The 24,233-nt window shown below is 38.7% G+C and overlaps 1 protein-coding gene and 1 pseudogene across 1 annotated transcript in view; one reads left to right on the forward strand and one right to left on the reverse strand.

The window, feature by feature from the left end:
- The window catches only part of AGBL4 (AGBL carboxypeptidase 4), a 1,259,489-nt gene that overhangs the window by 828,401 nt on the left and 406,855 nt on the right, over nt 1–24,233 (reverse strand). The window lies entirely within an intron of this gene.
- The window catches only part of LOC132425314 (probable ATP-dependent RNA helicase DDX5 pseudogene), a 131,793-nt pseudogene continuing 116,867 nt past the window's right edge, over nt 9,308–24,233 (forward strand).

Consider the following 24,233-nt stretch of genomic DNA (forward strand, 5'->3'; position numbering starts at 1 on the left):
CAAATAAATGAGTAGTCAATGGTGTCAAGGCAGGATTCAGTTACATGAGTGTAGAAAGGCATTCTTTACATCTGGTAAAATGGAAATCACTGGAAAAAATTACCTGCTATCTGACTTTATCGTTTTAGTTTCCTATTGTTTTGTAACAAATTAACACAGACTTAAAACAACACAAATCTATTATCTTACAATTTTGGAGATAAGAAACTCTAAAATCAAGGTGTTGGCAATGTGACATTCCTTCTGGAGGCTCAGGGGAGAATCTGTTCCCTTGCTTTTCCAGCTTCTACACGTCACCTGCATTCCTTGGCTTGTGGCCCCTTCCTCCATCTTTAAGGCTAGGAACACAGCACCTTCAAGTCCCTCCCTTTCTCTCTCTCTGACCTCTTTGCTTCCATCATCATGTCTTCTCTGACTCTGACCTTTCAGCCTTCCTCTTATAAGTTCCCTTGTGATCATACTGGATCCACTTGGCTAATCCAGCAAAATCTTCTCATCTCAAAATCCTTAATTTAATTACATCTGTAAAGTCCCTTTTGTCATGTAAGGTAACATATTCACAGGTTCCAAGGAGTAGGACATAGACATCTTTAGAGGGTCCTTATTCTGTGTACCATAGTCATGTCACATAACCCCTTATTAAGATAAGCTGTTTCTCAATTCCCTTATTTGTAAGGTGGATATAATTATACTGATCACACTAGGCTATTGAAATAATTCATGTAAATTAAGTTGAACTCTGATTCAAGGTAGATGGTCATTAATAAACAGTGGTTAAAATTTATTTGTAATTTCTCTGCCACTGGTGAGGCAGGGTGTGTAGGGGAGTGTGGATTAGGGCACATGTCAAGGCAATCTTCTGGCTGAGGAGGTAGTGGGTGTGTTCAGGGCACGGTTCCCCAGCAGCTGAGGAAAAGGGGGCATTTATGATTTGAAAAAGGAGCCAAATATTCCCAGCAACAGCCCAAATGTCTCTCAGCAAACCGTCCCCCAAGAAAGGAAATTAATAAAAACAAACCTAAGGGGAATGGAACCAGAGAGATAGAAATGAACCCACACATAATCTCCCGGGAACCTGAAGTCCTCTATCTCCAGAGGCCATGCCTTCCAAGTTGAACCTAAGAATTGCTGGCAGAAAATGATTAAAAATAAGGAAGGCAATATTCTCTTCCTGTTCATGATTTTAGTTTCCATTTCAAGTTTCAAATTCACTTGAGCAACTACATTTCTCTATTGCAGAACACCTAAATTGGTTAAAATAAATATTAGTGGGAGAAAGGCGGGCAGTGGAGTGGAAGTGAAGTAGCTTCACCTATTCACTAGTCATTTCTACTCTGTCATTTTGCCACACCTCACACTCAACATGACGAAAACTCCATTATTCCAACTTTCAATACCCTTCTTAATTCAATGTGCTTTCTAATTTTACTTACAACTATCCCCAGTACCTTCCACTTCATGGCAGGTGGATGATAATTCACCCAATCCCACCCACTCCTGTTATGCACCTTAATATTCCTTAATATCCTTAATATTCCAAGGATCTTTACTCTGTGTATATTTCTGCTTATATGCAGTGCCCTCTCCCCTTTGATCATCTCAGTGCAGGATCTCAACTTTCTGCAACAAATACATTACAAGTTATGATAAATAGGCATTTTGTAAAATTGCCTTTACTATTAAGTAGCACAGTTAGTTCAATGAACTAACATTAGAACAGAAATGAGGAAAGTTGGGTCCTAATTTCTGTCTCAGGAAGTGACTCACTGTGTGACCTCAGATCAGCTATATAACGTCTATGAACTATAGTTCCCCCATCTTAGACAATGCACATGTGAACTTTCCTCATGCTATTTCCTTTGTCTATCAAAATTCATTTAATCTTTCAAGCATAGCCCCATTAATGCAAGTTACATGCAATCTTCCTGAGTTTTCCATCCACCATGGAAATACAGAGACGATTGGAATATGATCATTCTCTCCCCTCACACCTGTACCTCTATAATGTCATTGAGTCTGTCTTCTTTTACGTTCACTTGAGAGCACATGTATCTATCTCTCCTACAGGTCAGATAAATTGACTGTATCTGCAGTGTCTTGCTTGCTACTTAACAAGGAGGCAACCAGGAAATGCTAATTGAATGAATGTGTGATCCGGTGGAGAAACAGAGAATAAAAGGAAAGGTGGGGAAATTAGACATCCATGTTTTATATTCATTGTGACATTTCCTATTTGGAACCAGGAATGTAGCTACATAGCCTCCTTTAAACCTCTTCTGAGAGAAAAAAAAAAAAAACAAAAACATAATATAAAAGCACTTAAATGAAGTTTCATTTGCCTTTTAGACTCCAAGTCTATTAAAGCTGTTTAGCATTTCTATAGTATTTAACATTTCCAAAGGACTATTCAATGTTAATTAGTTAATCTTAATGCTCTGTAAGGCAGCTCAATATTATGATTCTCTCTGAAAAGTTAAGAAAATGAAAACTCAAAGGTATTTTGGCTTCCCCTTTCAGGATGTGAGAAACTGCTGAACATTATTACAAATATAAAGTAGTATTTTGGAATAGAAACTAGCAAAGTTTAGAAATGAAGGAAAGGAAATTGAATGGATGAATGGACTAATGTATAAAAGGCAAAAAGGGACTGGGTAAGTCTCCTCAGCTAGTCTTTTTTGGGCCCAAACAGACCGTCTTCTCTTCCCAGGAAGAGGACAGGGGTTTAGGCAGGTAAATTGACCAAGAAATTCAAGCAGGCTATCTACCAGCTTTATGGCAACAAGACGATTTCGGAGACCACTTATGAGTAGATGCAATGAGTTAGATGACAGAACCCATGGCACGATCGGGATTGGCTCAGGGACTGAGGAGCAGTGGAAGTGTTAAGTTTGTAGCTCAGAGTTTGTGACTGTAGCTGAGAGGCTAGAGATAGCAGCTGCCATGCTTCTTCCCCAAAGGTTCACCCTAAGACTATAGTTTCACTTAGCAAAAGGAGAGCAGACCTGGCAAGGTTCCATTTGGTCACCTCTCTGTGCTTGTGCCTTCCTACCCAGCAGCCTTCTCACAATTTTCTGTGTGGAACACACAAATCGAATGGTGGATGACATTTAAAATGATAGGAAATCTTTTTCTCTCCTAGAGCTGAGTTTGATGTACAGGAAGCAAGAAAAGGTTATTTACCCTGTGGAGCATAATAAGTTCAAGTAGAGTGGGAAACATAAACACCAGAGACTGGCAACTAGGTCAAAGAAGTTCTTCTCAATTAGAGAGAATAAGTCTTTGACACCTAAATATAACTAAATCCATTCCTTATTTCATTTATTCACTCATTTCTACAGCAAATTGTTGAGTTCTTCCTCCTAGAGGAATGAATAAATAGGACAAAATTCCCACACTCAAGGCATTCATAATCTAGTTAAGGGTTCTTCAAAGTATGATATGAAGGACACACTGCATCAAAAGTACCAGAGATGCTTTACTAAAATGTAGATTCCTAGGTCCTACTACAGACATAATAAATGTATCTAAATATTTCTGGTGGTCCCCAAATATCTTTCTTTTTCTTTTTAACCAGGCAGCTAAGGTGACTCCTATGTACATTAAAGTTTGATAACCACTGGAAGTAGAAAAGTCAAATTGGGAGACAGATTGTGTAATGAAAAGAGCCCAAGCTTTAGGGTCAATCAAACATACTTTCAAATTGACCATTTCCTTGCTACATACCCTCTCTGAGCTCTAGTTTCTTCATCTGTATACACGAAAACACAACATTTGCTCTCAGGGGTGTGATATAAATTAAATGAGAGAACGTATATGAAGTGTCTAGTATGTAATAGGCAATGAAAAGAAGGAGTGAGGGAGAGAGTGAGGAAGGGAGAGATGGTTAATTGATTAGTTGGTTGGTTCTCTCCCACCTTCTTGACTGAATTTGAATGCCCTTTTGAAAATGTCCACTTAAACAACATGAAAGCAAGTCCTACAGAGGAGAATTTTTCAGTGATATTTCTGATTGACAACATCGATTGATGAAACGGACAAATATATAACTTACCAAAATGGATTTAAAAAAAAAGGAAACCTGGTAAATTGGTACAGCCATTATGGAGAACAGTATAGAGGTTCCTTAAGAAACTAAAAACAGAGCTACCATATGATCTAGTAATCCCAGTCCTGGGCATATCTCTGGAGAAAAACATGGTTCAAAAGGATACATGCACCCCAGTGTTCATTGCAGTGCTGTTTACAATAGCCATGACATGGAAGCAACCTAAATGTCCATCAGCAGATGAATGGATGAAGAAGATGTGGTACTTATATACAATGGAATATTACTCAGCAATTTAAAAGAATGAAACAATGCCATTTGCAGCAACATGGATGGACCTGGAGATTATCATACTAAGTAAAGTAAGTCAGACAGAGTAAGACAAATATCATATGATACTGCTTATATGTGGAATCTAAAAAAAAAATGATACAAATGAACTTATTTACAAAACAGAAACAGACTCACAGACTTAGAGAATGAACTTATGGTTACCGTGGGGGAGGGTGGGGGGGAGGGATAGATTGGGAGATTGGGATTGACATGTACACACTGCTATATTTAAAATAGATAACCAACACGGACCTACTGTACAGCACAGGGAACGCTGCTCACTATTCTATAATAACCTAAATGGGAAAAGAATCTGAAAAAGAATGGATACATGTATATATATATATATATATATATATATATATATATATATATCTGAATCACTTTGCTGTACACCTGAAACTAACACAACATTGTTAATCAACTATGCTCCAATAAAAAAAAATAAATTAATTAAAAAAATAGGAAGCCTGAATAAACTAATAACTATTTAAGAAAATGAAGAGGGAATTTAAAACCTTCCATCATATAGAACACCAGGCCAAATTAATTTATAGGTGAGTTCTAACCAATTTTCAGGGAAAAAACTCCTCCAGAGAACAGAAGGTAGAATATCTCCTGACTCATTATTTCATAAAGTGTATAATTGTGATGCCCAAACTGAAAAAGTACAAGAGGAAGATCACCAATCATTTCACTCATGCATATTGGTGCAAGGATTTTAAACAAAACACTAGCATAGCATATTCTTACTGTGGACTAATATACAATAGTGAAAATAAATGAATAAATAAATAGTAAAATGCAGTGACATGAATAAATCTTAGTGACATATCATCAAAAAAGCAAGTCTCAGAAGATCATCTATTACATTATACCCCTTTTATGAAGCTCCAAAACAATGAAAATTAAATAATATATTAACTACACATATGTATTTGATCAAACTATTTTAAAAACATAAAATTCAGGAAATTAATTACCCTTGAGGTGGAGGCACAGAAATGAGAGGCAAAAGGAAGATGTAAGTTACTATAATATTCTTTTCCTTGCATCGGATAGTGGGTTTTTGAGTGTTCATAAAATTATTTAAAATGATAAATAAAGAAGAAAAGGGCCATGCATAGATCAACACTGACAGCATATATAAAACAAGGATTATGATTAGTCTAACTCAGCATATCTAAAGCCCTCTTTAACAAATTAAAATTAAAATTGAGGTTTTCAAGCCTGGAAATAGTACTGGCAAGACAGAGATGGGACTCAGGCCCTACTTCAGTTTGGTCATGGTCCATTCAACGAAGCTGGACAGATAGGACTGTTTAAAATTTTTGGAGTTCATTTAGGAATATCTATCACAAAATCTGGCCTAGAGATTTTTGGTCAAGCCTTATTCCCACAGGCCACCCAGACTGAGTGAGGGCAGATGTAGTGCCCAGCAGTGGGTCAGGTGTCAGGATGCCATGAAATAGTAAGAAGTCTTGGCTAAGTTCTGTCTAGCCATTATCATCTGCTGATTCGGTACCAATAGGTAATAATTCTAATTATAACCATCCCTGAAATTTTGCACAGGCTATTACTTTCATACATGTTATTTCATTTCCATACTCACAAGTCTGTGCAATAAGCATGAAAGCAGGCACAGTGAGTACTATTACTCAAGTATATAGATAAGGAAACTAAGGCACAAAGAAGTGAAGGGGAAATACAAGTAAAACCAGAGCTCAAGTCCAGTTTTGTGTGATTCCAGGTCTAGTCCTCTTCTACTATATCAATACCTCTTTTCTTTTCTCAAATTAAAATTTTAGAGGGTGCTTTGACCATTTATACCTTTGAAAACAGTCATACCATTTGACTCATTAATCCCACTCCTATAAATCATACTCAAAGATTTAACCTAAAAGGTGACTACAAAATATTACTATCACCATCATTACTATTAATGATAGTTATCACCCATGCTTCCCAAATGGCTACTCTAAGCACTACATAGGCTATCCCAGTTAATCCAAGTGTTAGTGTTACCACTTTATAAATGAGGAAATAGGTGCAGAGAGTTTTGAGTTAAGATTTGATAAAGATCACATGGCCAGGAATCAAACCCATGGGCTGAATCTGAAGTCAGTGTTCTTCAACATTATGCAGAGTAAGTGGAACCTTCATGGCCACAGGTGACTCTCCTTGGAAATTAACCTCACTGTTTCCCCACTAACTCCTAGGCAATATAGCAAGCCTGACAGCTAGAGAAAGTGTTAAAATAATTCAACTTCTAACCATGTTTATAGGGAGGGACAAAGAGGTATCCAAGGGATGTTAGTGAAGTATGGCAAGAGAAAATTCCTACCACAGGTAGATTTTGTTGCTGAACTTGATTTTCTGTCCAACTGACAGTCAATTCCAGCTTGGGGCTAGGGAACGGTTGGAGCTTTTGTCAAACAAACCAGCTCCACCAATTTTTCTGGCTTACATTTGAAAAGCCATTTGATTTCTGAATGTCTATAGCCTCTGATTCCCAGACATACTTAACTGCCTGCTCGACCTATATACAATTTATTGTCTGATAGGCATCTCAAACAATGTGGCCAAAACAGAACTTTTGATATTTCACTACCAAAATAGGCTCTGCTCTCAGCCTTCGTCATTTCAGTAAAGGACACTTCCATTCACTTCGTTGCTCAGGACAAAAGCCTAGGAGTCTTTGATTCCTCTCTTTTTCTCAGACCACACCTAAGCAAGTCACGTTGACACCACTTCAAACTATGTCCAATATCTGTTTGCTTCTATCTACCTCTATTATTACCACTCTTAACCAAGCCACCACAATCTCTCATGTGGACCCCTGCAATCATCTCCTAACTAGTCTTTCAATCTTTCCTGTATATAATCCATTCTCCACACACCAGCCAGAGTGACTATTTTGTAAACATAAATAGTGTTGTTCCCCAGCTTTAAGCCCTCTGGTGGCTTCCTATCACATGTACAATAAAACCAGAACTATAAGGCCTGTATCTGCCCTTTCCCTAACTTTGCAACCTCATTTCAGATCTCTCTTCCCATCATTCACTACTCTCCCACCACTTTTGCATGTTCTTTTTTTCTGAAAGACACAAAGCTTATTTTCTCCTTAGTGTCTATTTGCTCTTCTCTTTGCTTGTAATAAGAATCCTTTAGATCTTTCTAAGACTGGGTCTTTCTTGACATTTGGGTCTTAATTTAAATGTTTCATCCTTAATGAGTCCTTGCATGATCACTCAAACTAAAACAGAGCCTCAGTCTCTCTATACTTTATCAGCTTTAAATTCTTATATTTGTTTGTTATTTCCTCCCATTAGAATGTAAGTTTCATGAGAGGAAGTTTTATGCTTGTCTTATTCAAAGGTGAATATCCAGTGCCTAAAACAGTGCCTGGCATAGAGTAGGTGCTCAATAAATGTTTAGTGAATGACCACATCTGTAAACTTGGAACAGTAATATCTACCTCACAAGATGGTTTAAAGAGATTGTCATGCTGAGTGAAGTAAGTCAGACAAAGACAAACATCATATGATATCGCTTATATGTGGTATCTAAAAAAGGTACAAATGAACTTATTTACAAAACAGAAATAGAGTCACAGATATAGAAAACAAACATATGGTTATGAAGGGGAAAAAGGGGGGAGGGATAAATTGGAAGATTGGGATTGACATATATACACTACTATATATAAAATAGATAACTAATAAGAGCCTACTGTATAGCACAGGGAACTCTACTCAATACTTTGTAATGACCTATATGCAAAAAGAACCTAAAAAAGAGTGGATAACTGATTCACTTTGCTGTACAGCAGAAAGTAACACAACATTGTAAATCAACTGTATTCCAATAAAAAATAATTTAAAAAGATGGTTTAAAGATTGAATAATATGCAGAAATAAATGCTTAGTATGAAGTAGGTGCTCAGAAGATCTGGCCCTCAATAATGAGATCATGATACACTTGAACCTGAGATTAATATCTGTCCCACTAGCTTTCCTACTCAGCTCAAGCATACGTTGAGCAAGTGTTTTGCTTCTCAATGCCTTGGATCTTCATCTGTAAAACGAGGACTTAAAGAGACTTCAGAGATTAGATGAGACAGCATGTAAAGTACCTACCATATTAGGTTCCCTTCTGCCCTTAGTTGTCATAAGGATCAAATGGGATAGTTGATAGGAAATGTGCTTTATAAACTGTGAGGAGTTATTTTACTGTAGGTTTGATATTCTCAAGCTGAGATCTGCAGACAGACAGATGATGTCAGATTCATTAGATTCTGGCTGTCAAATAAAATATGTTTTAAAATATAAATTTTGGACTCTTTAGAATCAAACAGCATTCTCCCTGCCAGCAAGCAGCACAAGGCTCTGCCCAAAGCCATTAACACCACAAAATCCATGCTTGGCAAAGCTAGTCCTCATATTGGCAGATAGGCTTTCCATTAACAGATGGGAATCTGGCTCTTGGAGCACTTTGGGACAGGACTCAGAGGTACTTTGGGTAAAACACTTGTATGCCCAGTAATCCACTGGTCATCATGTCCTCGTTTCCTCCACCTGCTCATCTAGGTGGCTACAGCTCTTCAAGCTGGAGGGAAGGTGAATCCCCCATGGCAGCATCTATAATGTTTAACACTTTCTCCTTTGCATAGACTTCTATTTAGTTAAGAGAACTGGATTATTAATTAGTTTGTCTTACAAATGCATGTGGATTTCAATGATGAGAAATGGTGCATAGTCTGTGCCTACTCTGAATTGCAAAACCTGATTATCAGCAAAGGCACACTTTGTGAGCTTCTGTTTCTACTGCAGAGTGCCAGTCTCCGCTGGGTCCTATTTCTACAATTATTTAACATTTATTGAACACCAATAATTTACCGGGATCACGCTCTCTCTAATCGTGTCACTAATGATCCATCAGGCTCCTGTGGGTGACGAGAAGAAAGAGGAACAAGTTAATTATCAGTGTAGCGTTCAATCTGAATCAGTTAAATTGCCGGAACTACTGAAGTTTAGCTACTCAGGTAAAATGGTGACTAAATTTCTGCAGTAAAAACGAAAACATCTATCTTATTGCTAAGAGGAGTAGGGGCAAGTTAGGAGAAGGAAAACATAAACTGTGCTGGCTGTTAAAAAAGGAAGGCAAAGATGTCTAAAACAGGAAATAATCAGACATTCCGCAAAGGAATCTGGAATATATAACTTCTAAACTTTTGCTCATGATGTTCCTTATACCTGAAACACATTTTTTACCTCACCTCTGCATGTTAAAAATTTATGTATTAAGATCAAGTTCAAATGCCAACTCTACCAAGTAACCTGGAGTGATCTTGGTATCTTCCTAGATATCTCTTTCCTTTATCTTCAAACATCTATTCATGCTCCATGTCCTGTCAATTATACCTCTTAAATACCTTTCACACTGTATATTTAAGAGTAGAGACTGTTTCAGTCAACATTACATCTTTGTCCCACATCCTTTCCAAGGAAAATGGGCTCAGAACCTTGAGCTCAGGCTGGGTTCTACAGAGTCTGCCCAGGCAGGAAAGTAAGTGAGGCTGATCCTTAATTGTGAGCCTAGGTCCAGGAACAACAACTTTATAAGACTAGAAGAAGGTAGCATTAAGAAGCAGGGAACTAACTAAATGTCAATGTTAAGATCTAAAAGGAAGTATCTGCTCTGGTGATCAGAACCTGCTCAGGTAAATGTGTTCAGGAGGGAATGCCTAGAGACATGCCCTTAGTCTGGTAGAGGGAGCCTGTATCGAGGTGCAAGCCATGCGACCAAAGGGCAGGAGTTAAGGGCTCTAAGCCAGTCTGGACATCTCTAGCATCCATCACTGTGTCCGGCACATATTTTGACCTCGGTGTGTGTTTTTTTAAATGAATAGTGCCATAGAATTTGTCAGTCACTAAGGTTAGGGGCTTTCTGGAAAAGTATAATCATCACAATCCAGGTCCAGAGAATCAAGCATCTTAACTCAAGGGACTAACTTGAGCAAATTCAGCAAATTGCTCTTGTGTGATTTTTCTCCTTGAATTTAAATCTTGTATTTAGAATTGGTAATGGCTAAGAGATAACCCCTCTGAACCACTTAAGGCAGAGCATATTGTTACTGCTGGCCTTTATCTGGATAATCAAATAATAAAGTCAAACTGGCAACCAAAGGCGAGCTCCCAAGCTAACTCTAAAATACTTTCAATGTTATTTGTTCAGTAAACTGCAGAACATTAAATTTCTATATTAAGTAAATTACAGGGAAGAGCGCACTTTGCAAAATTAAAAAGTTCTTGGTTACTTGATCTATTATTCCACTGGGAAAGTTTCCAGAGTATGCCTTGTACAATTAGATAACTTTTTGCATGGATGGTGGGTGGTGGGGAAAGGGTTCGAAGGCTCAGCACATAGAGCACCAGGATTTCATCTGTAGTTCCATAGCTTATTTCTGGACCCTGAGGCAGAAATCTTTGAGGACAAGCACCCAGTTCTGAGATGTATTCATGGCTTTAACCTTTTGCCTCACATTAGGAATATCATGAAATCAAGAGATGAAATACGTAAGACAAAGCTGGAAGGGCCCATCAAAATCATTTGGTCCCCAGGTTTCCACACTGGGCCTGGAGGGCCTTAGATGGTTTCCAGAGAATCTTCTTAAGGTTTACAATGCTTCAGAGCTCCTGTTGATCTATTTTACATGCTGGAATACTCTATAAAATTCCTATTGTAGAAAGAGTTCTCTAGTAAAAACAACCTTGAAAGCCAATAATCTATACAGATATAGAGCAAAGGGCACTATTATTGACACAAGTCTGGCATGATCCCTTGGTTGTATATCTTCACTCCTTCACTTACTATGGAATCTCAGGCAAGCCACCAAAGAATTGTTTCATCTGTAAAATGGTGACAATATTATGGTAGATATTGGCTAGATATTGACCAATACTGTTTTCTCTTTCTGTGAAAGAGTACATATCTCAGCACACCTTGCAGGTAGCTTGTTCCAAGTGACAGTGTGGATGGACGTTCCAAGAGATAAAGGAGTATGGATGGAAATAACGTATGCCACTTCCAGGCTTAGACTTAAAATCTCACATGTAGTCATTTATGTTTTCTTTTCCCCTTATACAGTGACCTTGAAGGCAATGGGTTGAGGACGACAGCATCCTAAAATTGAAGGGTCTTGGATCCCTGAGTTATCTCTTGAAAAAGAACCACCCATTGGAACTTTCTGACTCAGATTACCTTGTGATGTTTATGAGAACTAAACCTTTATAGTGTTAAACTACTGGAATATGGGGCTAGTATTCAATATTACTTATGCTGACTACCTACCCTCAAAATCTGGAGAAAATTTACATAAAATATATTCAAAAGCAGAATAATGTATGTCACGTAAAAGATATTCAACAAATCTTAACTGAAACTTTATTAGAAACTAAGCTAATGATCTTCCTACTAACACTCAATCTGCATTCCTTGACCTTGGACAAGTCCATCTCCTCTCTGGGCTGCAGTTCTTCCATCTGTTACATAAAGAGTTTGTTTGTGCATTAATTCAAAAAATATTTATTGAGTATCCGCTATGTTCCATGTAGTCCTATTCTAGATTCTGAGTATACGATTTGACTAAGATAAACAAGGTACTGCTTTCATGAAGCTTGTATTCAAGTGAGGGGAAAAAATAAACAAAAAATAAAACATATATTCAAGAAAATATAACAGTAATAAGTGTTATACAAAAAATTAAAATAAGATGATATAATGAAACAGAGTGACTGGGTAGCTACTTTCGACTGGGTGCTCAGGAAAGACTTCCCTGAGAGAGTAATATTTAAGCAGAAACCACGATAACAAGAAGGAACCTTGATTGCAGGGCAAGAGTCTTCTGGGTAAAAGTACAGCAAGGGCAAAGGACCTAAGGCAGTGAAGATTTTAGCTGGCCTACCCTTACTGAAAGGCCTAAAATTTTTTTTTCACTGAGGCACAAACTTACTGTCAGTGGTTCTGAAGAAAGAAAGGAATTTGAAGATTTTCTGTTTCAACTTCCCTTACCTACTTCCCTCCAGTAAGGTTGAGCTTTGGAGTCTCAATTTACTAACTTAAAAAAGTTACTTAACTAATAAGGCTGAGTTTCTTCAGCTGTAATATGGAGATAATATACATATACCATATAGGATTGTGAGATAATACATGCAGCATGACTGGGACAGTGTCTTTCACCTAGCAATGCCCAATAGCTGAAAGAGAAAGAGGAGATGTTGCTAAGGTTATAAAGGTGATGTAGTATGCAGCTGCATGGAAGCCAAACTTATGTGTTCTGACTCTTAACTCTAGATCAGAAAAAGCACTTAGAAAACAGCATAATCTAGAAATTGTTTTCCAGCTTGGTCAAGGAATCATTTATAACTTTTTCTCTAGAATAAACAATGCATTAGCAAGAATTTGTTGAGAACACTGACATTTACTATTATTCATGTCACTTAGCCCACCCTGCTATATGACCCTGCATGTAAGTTAGTTAGCCCTTACCTCAGTGTCTGATTCTTTAGGTATCTTTAGTCTCATCTCCACATTCAGTTTGGAAATCTTTCCAGATCAGGAACAAAGACCAGCGAGGAAGGGATTGTTGACTTCAGCCAAATCATCTCATCTCTCCTTTAGCCAGATCTCTTTTCCTGCTTTCTCAGGTCCCCATTCGATCCATACAATACCCTCCCAACACATGAGGTAGATGAGGTACATACCATTATCTCTGTGTGACAGATGAGAAAGTACAACAGGATGGGCAGAGTGGGGACTAAAACTCAGGTCTTTCGACTCCATGCTACCTCTAGATCTAAAGTATTTTGAAGGAATGATTGCAGTGCCTTCTTAATATATTTTCCATTTATTTAGGTTTCCCAAATAGGCATCAGGATCTGTATGGTGTAACATTTCAGCTATTGTGAAACTTTTGACCTCCTGCCTTCACGCTATAGTCAGCAGTTAGTGCCTCCCTTATCTATATTTCTGGGAATTTAGAACTGCTGCATATAAGTATTGATATTAGCCTTTATAACAACTCTGATCATATTCTGTTGAAAGTATCTGTTTTCGTAGCTGTCTCCTCACCAGACCATGAGTTCCATTGCTCTATTCAAAATCTACTTCTGTGTTCCGCACATAGAAAGTACTGAATATGGGATTTTTAACAAGCTGCTCCCCTCTACCTGGTTCTTCTCCCCCCCCCCCACTTATTATCCTCCTCCCCGCATCACTCTCTCCTAATTAACTCCTCCTACCCATGTTTGAGACCTCAGCTCATATGTTTACCCTCTAAGGTTCCTTCACTGCAGCACATCTCTCCCTTTAAGACAGGACATGCCTCCTTACATACCTTTATGACAGCATGTATCTCTCCTTTATAACACTTTAACAGAGTTCATAATCCTAAATTTATTTGTATAATTGTTGGATAAATTTGTGTGTCCCTTCTAGACTGAGCTCATTGAGAACAGTGTTACGGGCTGAATTGTGTCCCTCTGAAATTCATATGTTGAAGTCCTAAGCCCCAGTACCTCAGAATATGACTGTATTTGGAATATGGGGTCTTCAAAGAGGCAAATAGGATAAAATGAGGTCAAATGGATGAGTCCTGATCCAATATGGCTGGTATACTTAAAAGAAGAGAAGATTAGGATACAGACATGTATGTGTATGGAGGAAAGACCATGTGAAGACAGGGGGAAAATGGCCATCTATAAACCAAGGAAAGAGGCCTCAGAAGAAATCCTGCCAACCCCTTGGTATCAGACTTCTAGCCTCCAGAACTGTGAGAAAATAAATTTCTGTTGTTTAAGCTGCCCAGTGTGTGATAGTTTGTTATGGCAGCCTTAGCAAACTAATACTAATGGGAACCATGTTTGTTTTTATTTACTGATATCTCCCCAGTATATGTCATTGTACTTGGCACATGGCAGCCCTTCAATGAGTATTTGTTAATAGATGGCTGAAATGCTTGTTTAATTGAATTTACTGAAAAAGGTGAGGCAGTTGTTTTTGTCTGTCTTCCTGTTTGACTCTTTTGTTCAGGACCACTGAAAGTATCACAGACACCTGAATTTTATAGTGAACAGTATAGTGGAGTGAAGTGGACAATAGCTGAGAACAATGACCTAAGTCAATGCAACTTAGAACCCAGGTTCTGGCAACTTCAGCTTTCACCCAAGGTCTGATCCTGGTCTTTTCAACCTCTAGAAGATGGCTTCCAGGGCAAAATAACCTACTAACTTCATACCTCTTTTATAAATTCTAGCTTTTCCATTTATAGTAGAAAATAATAAAATATGGGGAATGTGATAATTTACAAGATCAAAACCATGGATACAATTTTATTTAATAATTAAGCTGACTATTCTAAAGCTGATTTACAGAAAATCACATCCCAAGTATTTTAAGTGGACATGAGATCGGTGAGGCCCCAATCTCTGTCCACATCCAGATCCCCTGAATCTCAGTTGAGCTCTAGTAAGGAAAGGTCTCAGACCTGATGCTGCTTTTTGATACTGTGTACAATCGTTCCCTCTTATACATAGAAGTCATGAGTAATGGATAGGAAGGATACTGGCTTGGGAATCAGTAAACTTTGGTTCCAGTCCCAGTTTCTGCCACTAACTTGCTATGGGATTCTAGCCAAATTATTTCTTCTATCTGAAGCTCAGTCTTCTCATTTGTAAAATGAGGTGTTTATACCTGATAGCCTCTATGATATCTTATATCTCTTGACATCCTATGCTATCACGAATCATACCCAAATTCCTAAGTAGAGCATTTGAATTTCTTCAATAAAAGGCTTGTCTTCCCTGCACACATTTTTAATCCCTAACTCCATCTCCTCTGTACTTGCTGCCTGCATATTTTTGCATGAAATGTAGTTTCCCTAATTATCCATCCACTGATACACTACTTCTCTTTTCAGATTCAGCTTAAACCATACCCATTCCAGGATGTCTTCTTGCCTTCCTCACTCTACACCCCAACAGAATGTTTCTTGCACCTCTGCTGAGTGGTCAGTTCACTCAGTTGGGAAATAGTTGTTTGTTTCCATGTCTAACTTGCCTTCTAAATCAAACTCCCAGAGTCTGGGGACTAACACAATGCCTGACATGCTGACGACACCTCATCAAGTTACTAGTTTAAACGAAGCCTCCTCTTTCTTAAAAGTGTTTGTCCATATGAATTTAGGCATTTTCTTTGCAAAAAGGCAGCAGTAGAATGAGCCTTAGGGAAGAGGAGAAACAGCCTCAGCTGTGGCTGTCCCTGATGGTGACAGCTTGACCTGCACAGGGGCCCTGAAGAAGATAATGTCAGCTCCAGGCAGTTTTAAAGGCCTTCCTTCTAGTCTGCCAGGAGGCCCAACAGCCAGAGGTCTGGAAGCCACAGGTCTGATGGTAGTGGCCAGAGGCAGGAGAAACCAGACTCTGGAGACATTGGCTTGATCTAGGGCTGCTGGCAGTGACACCCATAGCACTGGAGCAGAGGAAAAATGAAGCAAGATAAAATAGCATTAAAGAGTTATTATTATTGAATGCCTACCACACATCAAGAAAAAGCTAAGCACTTTAGATGTGTTATTCTTAACCCTCATAATTTATCAATAGGACCTATATATTGCTCCTATTTTATAGATGGGGCTCAGGAAGGTTAATAAACTTAACAGACGTCATACAGTAGGAGTAGATGGAGCTGGGATCCAAACCCAGGTAAGGCTGGTCTTTTCTCTATAACACTGCCTTTGTCTTCAGGATCGTGCAATTCTCCCATCCCAACTTCAACTTCCTCCCCTCATCTAGGCGACTATGTTCCATTTCTAAAGGGTTTGCACTCATACTCATTTAAGTGTTATCTCTTTATAGAATGTTTTCACTTTAATCATGGTCTATTAAAGATAGAAAAGTTTTCAAGACTCAAAGGACTTAATCTCACATGCTGGAAGAAGTGGCACAGGGTTGTAACACAAAGAACAATCACCTCTGACTCATGAGGTGTGAGTTCTAGTCCAAGCTCTGAGGTTAATCTGCTGTGTTCCCTTCCACAATTCATTTTCCCTGTCAGAGTCTCAGTTTCTTCATCAATAAAATGACAGCATAGGACTATGTGATCTCTAAGAGCTCTTCTAGCTCTGGCATGTTAGGGCATTTAATCAAACAGGCTTTTGTAGGTTCCTGAACGGGAATAAAGATGTTAAATATGACCTTGTTTCTATAAACTTGTTAAATACGGCCCATTCCTAAATTGGGACTGGCTTCCACAAAGACAGGGCAGAAGGCAATGAATGGGTAATTACAATGAGTATAATTAATAATCATACAATTATCACTCACTCTGTGCCATGCTTCTTTCACAGCACAAGGAGAACTGCATCCTGGGAGACGGTGGATGAGAAAAAGATCCAGTGATCAATGATCAGTTCTCATCTTACTCAGTCTTTAAAGAGCATTTGACACAGTTGATCATTCCTGCCTTTGTTGAAGGCTGTTTTCCTTGGCTTCATGTCATCATACTTTCCAGCTTTCCTCCTAGATCACTTGTCACTTTCTCAGTTATATCTGTTGGTTCCTCTTTGTCTTCCAGACTTCTAATGCTGGAAAACCCCTAGAGTCCTTCTCTCATCCCTCTTTATTCTCTATCCACACTTGCTCCCTAGGTGAGCATCCATTCACTTTAATTTAAATATTACCTCTATGCTAATGATTCCTTAATTATATTCTAAGTCCTAACTTTCCCTCTGAGCTCCAGATACTTACTCCTACATTTTGTCTTGGATGTCTAATAGGTATTCCAAACTTATCATGTATAAATTTGAACTTATGATCCCAACCTTCCACCTCTATTCTTCCTCAGTATTATTAGTAATGGAAACACCATTTACCAAAATGCTTACTTAGCAAAGCCAAAACCAAGGTATCATCTTTGACTGCTCTTTCCTTTACCCATTACATTTAATTTATCAGCAAGTTCTCTTGACTTCCCCCAACATCTCTCCATCTCCACTAATATAACCTCCGTCCAAGCCACCATCATCTGGACTGGGGCAGGAGCCTAATTGCTCTCCCTGATTCCATATGTGCTGTCAATTAGAAATGTGTATCAGATCATGTCGTTCCCTTGTTCATTGGCTTCTCATCAGACACATACTAAAATTTAAACTCCTTACTATGGCCTACAAGGTTCTATGTGACCTGACCCCTACCTATCTCTCTGATTTCATATTCTGTTCTCTAACTTAGTCTACTTTAGCACAACAGCCTTCTTGCTATCTTTCAAGCACATCAAGTTTGTTCCTGCCCTAAGGTTTTTGTATGTGCTGTTCTCTTTGCATGGAACACACTTTCCACAGACCTTTACATGTTGCCCTCCTTATTTTAATTCAGTTAAAATAATTCTCTATGAAAAGTTCACCTCCTCAGAGAGCAAAAGAACAATAAGCATATCATTTCAAAATGAAGCAGGTATCAATTGGTGACTAACTCCCTTTCCCAGAGAGTTCAACATGAAAGGATAGTTCTCTCCCAAGTACCCTCCCCTCAAACAGCCAGTCCTTTCTGAGGGAAAAGTTCTCACCACAGTGAAGAAATAGGGTCACTGAAGAACATGTCTGTCTGGGTGTTAAGGACTGATGGCTGTGTCCCCCCACAAATTCCTATGTTGAAATCCTAACTCTCAATGTAATTATATTAATGTGAGGCAGGAGATAGATATGGGCTCCAGGCTAGGCATTTACAACTAGCCTCCTGTATACATTTCCTGAGGAAGGAGGCAGGTGGGCTCTAGGCTAGATATTTACAATCAGCCTCCTGTCTGCACTTCAAGATAGAAATAACAGCAGGAACAGAGTAAATAGGTGGACTTTGTTTCCTGTGGACACTTTAAGATAACAGTCATGGCAGGGACAGAGAGGGGCTAGACCCTGTTTGAGTAAAGATCAAGAGGTCACATATTTCCCATCCTTGGGGCAAGGGAGACCTCCCTGACTGTACATGTGCAGAAAGGCTCCTTGGGGGTCAAAAAGGAGGAGGCACCACCCCATAATATGTGACGCCAAGGCCTCTGGGCTGGAATACATCTTGGAAAAAAGTTGTACAAGCATGTTGGGGAGTGGTCCTAGGGCACGGCATGTGTGGGAAAAGAAACCAGATAATTGGCAAAAGGTAAAGAAAGACATGGAAGAACTGCCCTATATAAATGATTTAACCACCTCTTTACTGTACTCTTCTTCATTAGGGAGGACGCCCACACCTTTCTCCCCATGTGTATATCTCTGCCTTGCTTCTGTCTTAACTAAACAAACTATTTCTCTGTGTACTCTCCCACTTGTTGTGCTATGTCTCTAATAATAAATTTTATACCTGGTTTTACAGTTTTTGACTTCTTGAGAAATGCATTTTTCAATGGGGGCAAGGGCCAGGGGTATTTTGCTTTGAGTCTCTAGCCCCTGGTGGACTAGCGGCTAGGATTCCTGGTTTTTATCCAGGCTACCCAAGTTCAATCCTGGGCAGGGAACTAATATGGTGCTTCAAGCCACCTCTCACTGCTGTCTCTCTGAGATCATTAGGAGGTGGGATCTTTGGGAGGTGATGAGGTCACGAGGGTAGAGCCCTCCTGAATGGTATTAGTGCCCTTTTAAAGGAGACTTCAGAATACTCTCACCCTCTTTCCACCATCTGAGGACACAGTAAGAAAACAGCAGTCTATGAACTAGGAAGTGGTCTCTCGCTAGACACCAAATCTGCCAGTATCTTGATCTTAGACTTCCCATCCTCCAGGACTGTAAGAAATAAATGTGTTTTATGTTTGTTTGTTTGTTTGTTTAAGCCACCTGGTCTATGGTTATAGCAGCCAAAATTTTGTTATAGCAGCCCCAAATGACTAAGATATCAGGTATACTTCTTAAACCTTTGGAGGTATAACACAATTGTCTCATTTTATTCTTCTATAAAAGAGCACATGAGAACAGACTTTATGAGTCAACCACAAGAAGTCTTCCAAAGTTCTCCCTCAGAAATTAGGGTGCTGGAGGGTGGGGAGAACACATTTTGTATCACTGTATTTCACAAAACTAAGACTTACCTATTGTTTCATTCAAATTTCTCCCCAACTTGTCATGGCTTTCTTTCCTAAAGAGGAGAAAACCTGCTTCCTAACTACTGCCTTGAATGGATATTCTGATAAACCATGACATCTCTACATGCCTCCAAATGTTCCAAGACACCATTAATCTAATAAACTAGATGCCCAGAAAACAATTGACTGATTAGCTAGGCTGATTTGTAGATGTGTTTTCTAAAGCATATGAGTGTTATTTTCAGGCAAGCAAATGGCTCTCTTATCATCTTACATTTTTCAAATACTCCCTCTTCACTAATTCAAAATGTTGAAAAATAAGGCACTATCAGCACAGCAACAAATGCCAAGAGTTCCTTTTATGGTTTTATTTTCATTTGCATGGCAAATGTAAATTCTGAGCAAAGTGACCTTGGTTATAAAAAATAAGAAGGCAGCATCAGGATTGATGGGCCCCACTATTAGTATTTCATTCTGACAGGCAGGAAAGAAGTATGTTGATCCTGAAGGTTTGTTGAGATGTGATCCTGAATGCAGGCCAAATGGGAAATACCTTCCTAGAGAGAGTAATTTCCATCTAAACAATGAGAACTTTGTTGATACCTGGCAGCTACCTAAAGAGAATAACTACTTTCTGACAAGACCCTTTAAACTCAAACCATGACAATGAACTTCATCTGATTGACCTCAAAGCCATATGCCCACTAGACTTTCACCTTATATCAAAAAATCAGTGGCTCTGGCATGGAATGATGAGCAGCAAGTTCAGCAATAAATGTTATAGAGACTGCTGACCACAGCACACGACCAGGTCAGGATGACTAAGCACAAGAACCAAGTTACAAAATGTGGAGATGTCACCTTTGTCCTAATGGCACATAAAGTTAATTGGGGGAAAAGTTAGGGCCAGGCCCATACAAAAGTGGCTTATAAAGGAGACAAGTTGTCCTTTGTTAACTCTCAGGGTGTTTCTCTCCCCGCTGCCTCTCTGTGCTCTCCTGCAGATGCTAACAGTTGTACTCATCTTAGTCTCAGGTGATAGTCAACAGCTTCACATGGAGACTACTCCTTGATGGTAAGCCATTGATGGCAGCTTGTCAGGACCCTGTTTCCTTAGTCCCTGCATGTATTGAAGATGCAACCCAAACCCAGACTCAGGCTCTGTACTTGGGGGAACCAGACCAAGTAGTAAGCCCCACCCTAAGAGTGGGATTGCAGAGGGGGCTGGAGTGGACTCTGTTGTCCTAAACATATTCTGTGAGAAATAGCATATGCCAGAAAAACATAGGTATTAGATTCAGAATATTCTCTCTCTATTACATGTTTTCTATATGCCAAGCTTTGTGAATTTATCCTCTCAGTTACCCTCTAAGGCAGACACTATAATCCTCACTTGACTAATGAAGAAAGAAGGCTTACAAAGGTAAGGGATTTGTTCCACAGTCACAGAGCCAACAGATGGCTAACCACTTCAAGTCTCAGTCTCCTTCTCAGTAACAGGAGATACTAACTTCCTTAGAGTGTTGTAAGGAATAATGAGAAATAGTGCTTGGCACACAGTAGAACTCCTGTTTATCTGTGCAAATTCATATTGGTATCTTGGTAACTTCCTACATCTCAGTCGTACAGAACTACACTCAGCTGTCTTCCTTCTGACTTGGGAAGCTTCCTCCACTTCATTCCTTTTTCAAGTTATACACATCCTATAGGTTCCATGTCCATTTATTTCCAGACTCATCTCTCTTCACAATCTTCCCCATTCCTCATTGTCTACTCCACCACAATCGGCACTCTACTTATTCCAAAAGTGATGACCAACCCCTGCTTGAATACTTTTACTGACAAGGAGTCATTTTCCCATGAAACAGTTCATATGATCTTTGATTAGCACTGTATATTTTAAAAAATTATTACGTAAACATAAATAAGAACTGGCACAAAAATTTAGTTATAAGAGTGTAACCATTTGCAATTAGAAACTTCAGTGTGTGACCATAGGAAGTTTATTATATAAATTATGAAGCATCTTTAAAATGGAAAAAAAATAAAGCCCTTAAAAGTGATATAGATCAACACTTTTTTTTTCTTTATTGGAGTATAATTGCTTTACAATGGTGTGTTAGCTTCTGCTTTATAACAAAGTGAATCAGTTATACATATGTTCCCATATTTCTTCCCTCCTGGGTCTCCCTCCCTCCCACTCTCCCTCTCCCACCATTCTAGGTGGTCACAAAGCACCGAGCTGATCTCCCTGTGCTACGCGGCTGCTTCCCACTAGCTATTTTACGTTTGGTAGTGTATATATGTCCATGCCATGCTCTCAATTTGTCACAGCTTACCCTTCCCCCTCCCCGTATCCTCAAGTCCATTCTCTAGTAGGTCTGTGGCTTTATTCCTGTCTTACCCCTAGGTTCTTCATGACATTTTTTTCCCCTTAGATTCCATATATATGTGTTAGCATACGGTATTTCTCCTTCTCTTTCTGACTTACTTCACTCTGTATGACAGATTCTAGGTCTATCCACCTCATTACAAATAGCTCAATTTCATTTCTTTTTATGGCTGAGTAATATTCCATTGTACATATGTGCCACATCTTCTTTATCCATTCATCCGATGATAGACACTTAGGTTGTTTCCATCTCCGGGCTATTGTAAATAGAGCTGCAATGAACATTTTGGTAGAATTTTTTGAATTATGGTTTTCTCAGGGTATATGCCCAGTAGTGGGATTGCTGGGTCATATGGTAGTTCTATTTGTAGTTTTTTAAGGAACCTCCATACTGTTCTCCATAGTGGCTGTACCAATTCACATTCCCACCAGCAGTGCAAGAGTGCTCCCATTTCTCCACACCCTCTCCAGCATTTATTGTTTCTAGATTTTTTAATTATGGCCATTCTGACTGGTGTGAGATGATATCTCATTGTAGTTTTTATTTGCATTTCTCTAATGATTAATGATGTTGAGCATTCTTTCATGTGTTTGTTGGCAGTCTGTATATCTTCTTTGGAGAAACGTCTATTTAGGTCTTCTGCCCATTTTTGGATTGGGTTGTTTGTTTTTCTGTTATTGAGCTGCATGAGCTGCTTATAAATTTTGGAGATTAATCCTTTGTCAGTTGCTTCATTTGAAAATATTTTCTCCCATTCTGAGGGTTGTTCTTTGGTCTTATTTATGGTTTCCTTTGCTGTGCAAAAGCATTTAAGTTTCATTAGATGACATATGTTTATTTTTGTGTTTATTTCAATTTCTCTAGGAGGTGGGTCAGAAAGGATCTTGCTGTGATTTATGTCACAGAGTCTTCTGCCTATGTTTTCCTCTAAGAGTTTGATAGTTTCTGGCCTTAAATTTATGTGTTTAATCTATTTTGAGCTTATTTTTGTGTATGGTGTTAGGGAGTGATCTAATCTCATTCTTTTACATGTACCTGTCCAGTTTTCCCAGCACCACTTATTGAAGAGGCTGTACTTTCTCTACTGAACATTCCTGCCTCCTTTATCAAAGATAAGGGGACCATATGCGCGTGGGTTTATCTCTGGGCTTTCTATTCTGTTCCATGGATCTATATTTCTGTTTTTGTGCCAGTACGATACTGTCTTGATTACTGTAGCTTTGTAGTATAGTCTGAAATCAGGGAGCCAGATTCCTCCAGCTCCAGTTTTCGTTCTCAAGATTGCTTTGGCTATTCAGGGTCTTCTGTGTTTGCATACAAATTGTGAATTTTTTTGTTCTAGTTCTGTGAAAAATGCCAGTGGTAGTTTGATAGGGATTGCATTGAATCTGTAGATTGCTTCGGGTAGTAGAGTCATTTTCACAATGTTGATTCTTCCAATACAAGAACATGGTATATCTCTCCATCTATTTGTATCATCCTTAATTTCTTTCATCAGTGTCTTACAGTTTTCTGCATAGAAGTCTCTTATCTCCTTAGGTAGGTTTATTCCTAGATATTTTATTGTTTTTGTTGCAGTGGTAAAGGGGAGTGTTTTCTTGATTTCACTTTCAGATTTTTCATCATTAGTGTATAGGAATGCAAGAGATTTCTGTGTATTAATTTTGAATCCTGCTACTTTATCAAATTCATTGATTAGCTCTAGTAGTTTTCTGGTAGCATCTTTAGGATTCTCTATGTATAGTATCATGTCATCTGCAAACAGTGACAGCTTTACTTCTTCTTTTCTGATTTGGATTCCTTTTATTTCCTTTTCTTCTCTGATTGCTGTGGCTAAAACTTCCAAAACTATGTTGAATAAGAGTGGGGAGAGTGGGCCACCTCTTCTTGTTCCTGATCTTAGTGGGAATGGTTTCAATTTTTCACCATTGAGGACGATGTTGGCTGTGGGTTTGCCATATATGGCCTTTATTATGTTGAGGAAAGTTCCCTCTATGCCTACTTTCTGTAGGGTGTTTATCATAAATTGGTGTTGAATTTTGTCAAAAGGTTTCTCTGCATCTATTGAGATGAGCATATGGTTTTTCGCCTTCAATTTGTTAATATGGTGTATCACATTGATTGATTTGTGTATATTGAAGAATCCTTGCATTCCTGGAATAAACCCCACTTGATCATGGTGTATGATCCTTTTAATGTGCTGTTGGATTCTGTTTGCTAGTATTTTGTTGAGGATTTTTGCATCTATGTTCATCAGTGATATTGCCCTGTAGTTTTTTTTCTTTGTGACATCCTTGTTTGGTTTTGGTATCAGGGTGATGGTGGCCTCATAGAATGAG

The sequence above is a fragment of the Delphinus delphis genome, chromosome 1 (assembly GCF_949987515.2).
Source record: "Delphinus delphis chromosome 1, mDelDel1.2, whole genome shotgun sequence".
NCBI classification, from domain to species: Eukaryota; Metazoa; Chordata; class Mammalia; order Artiodactyla; family Delphinidae; genus Delphinus; species Delphinus delphis.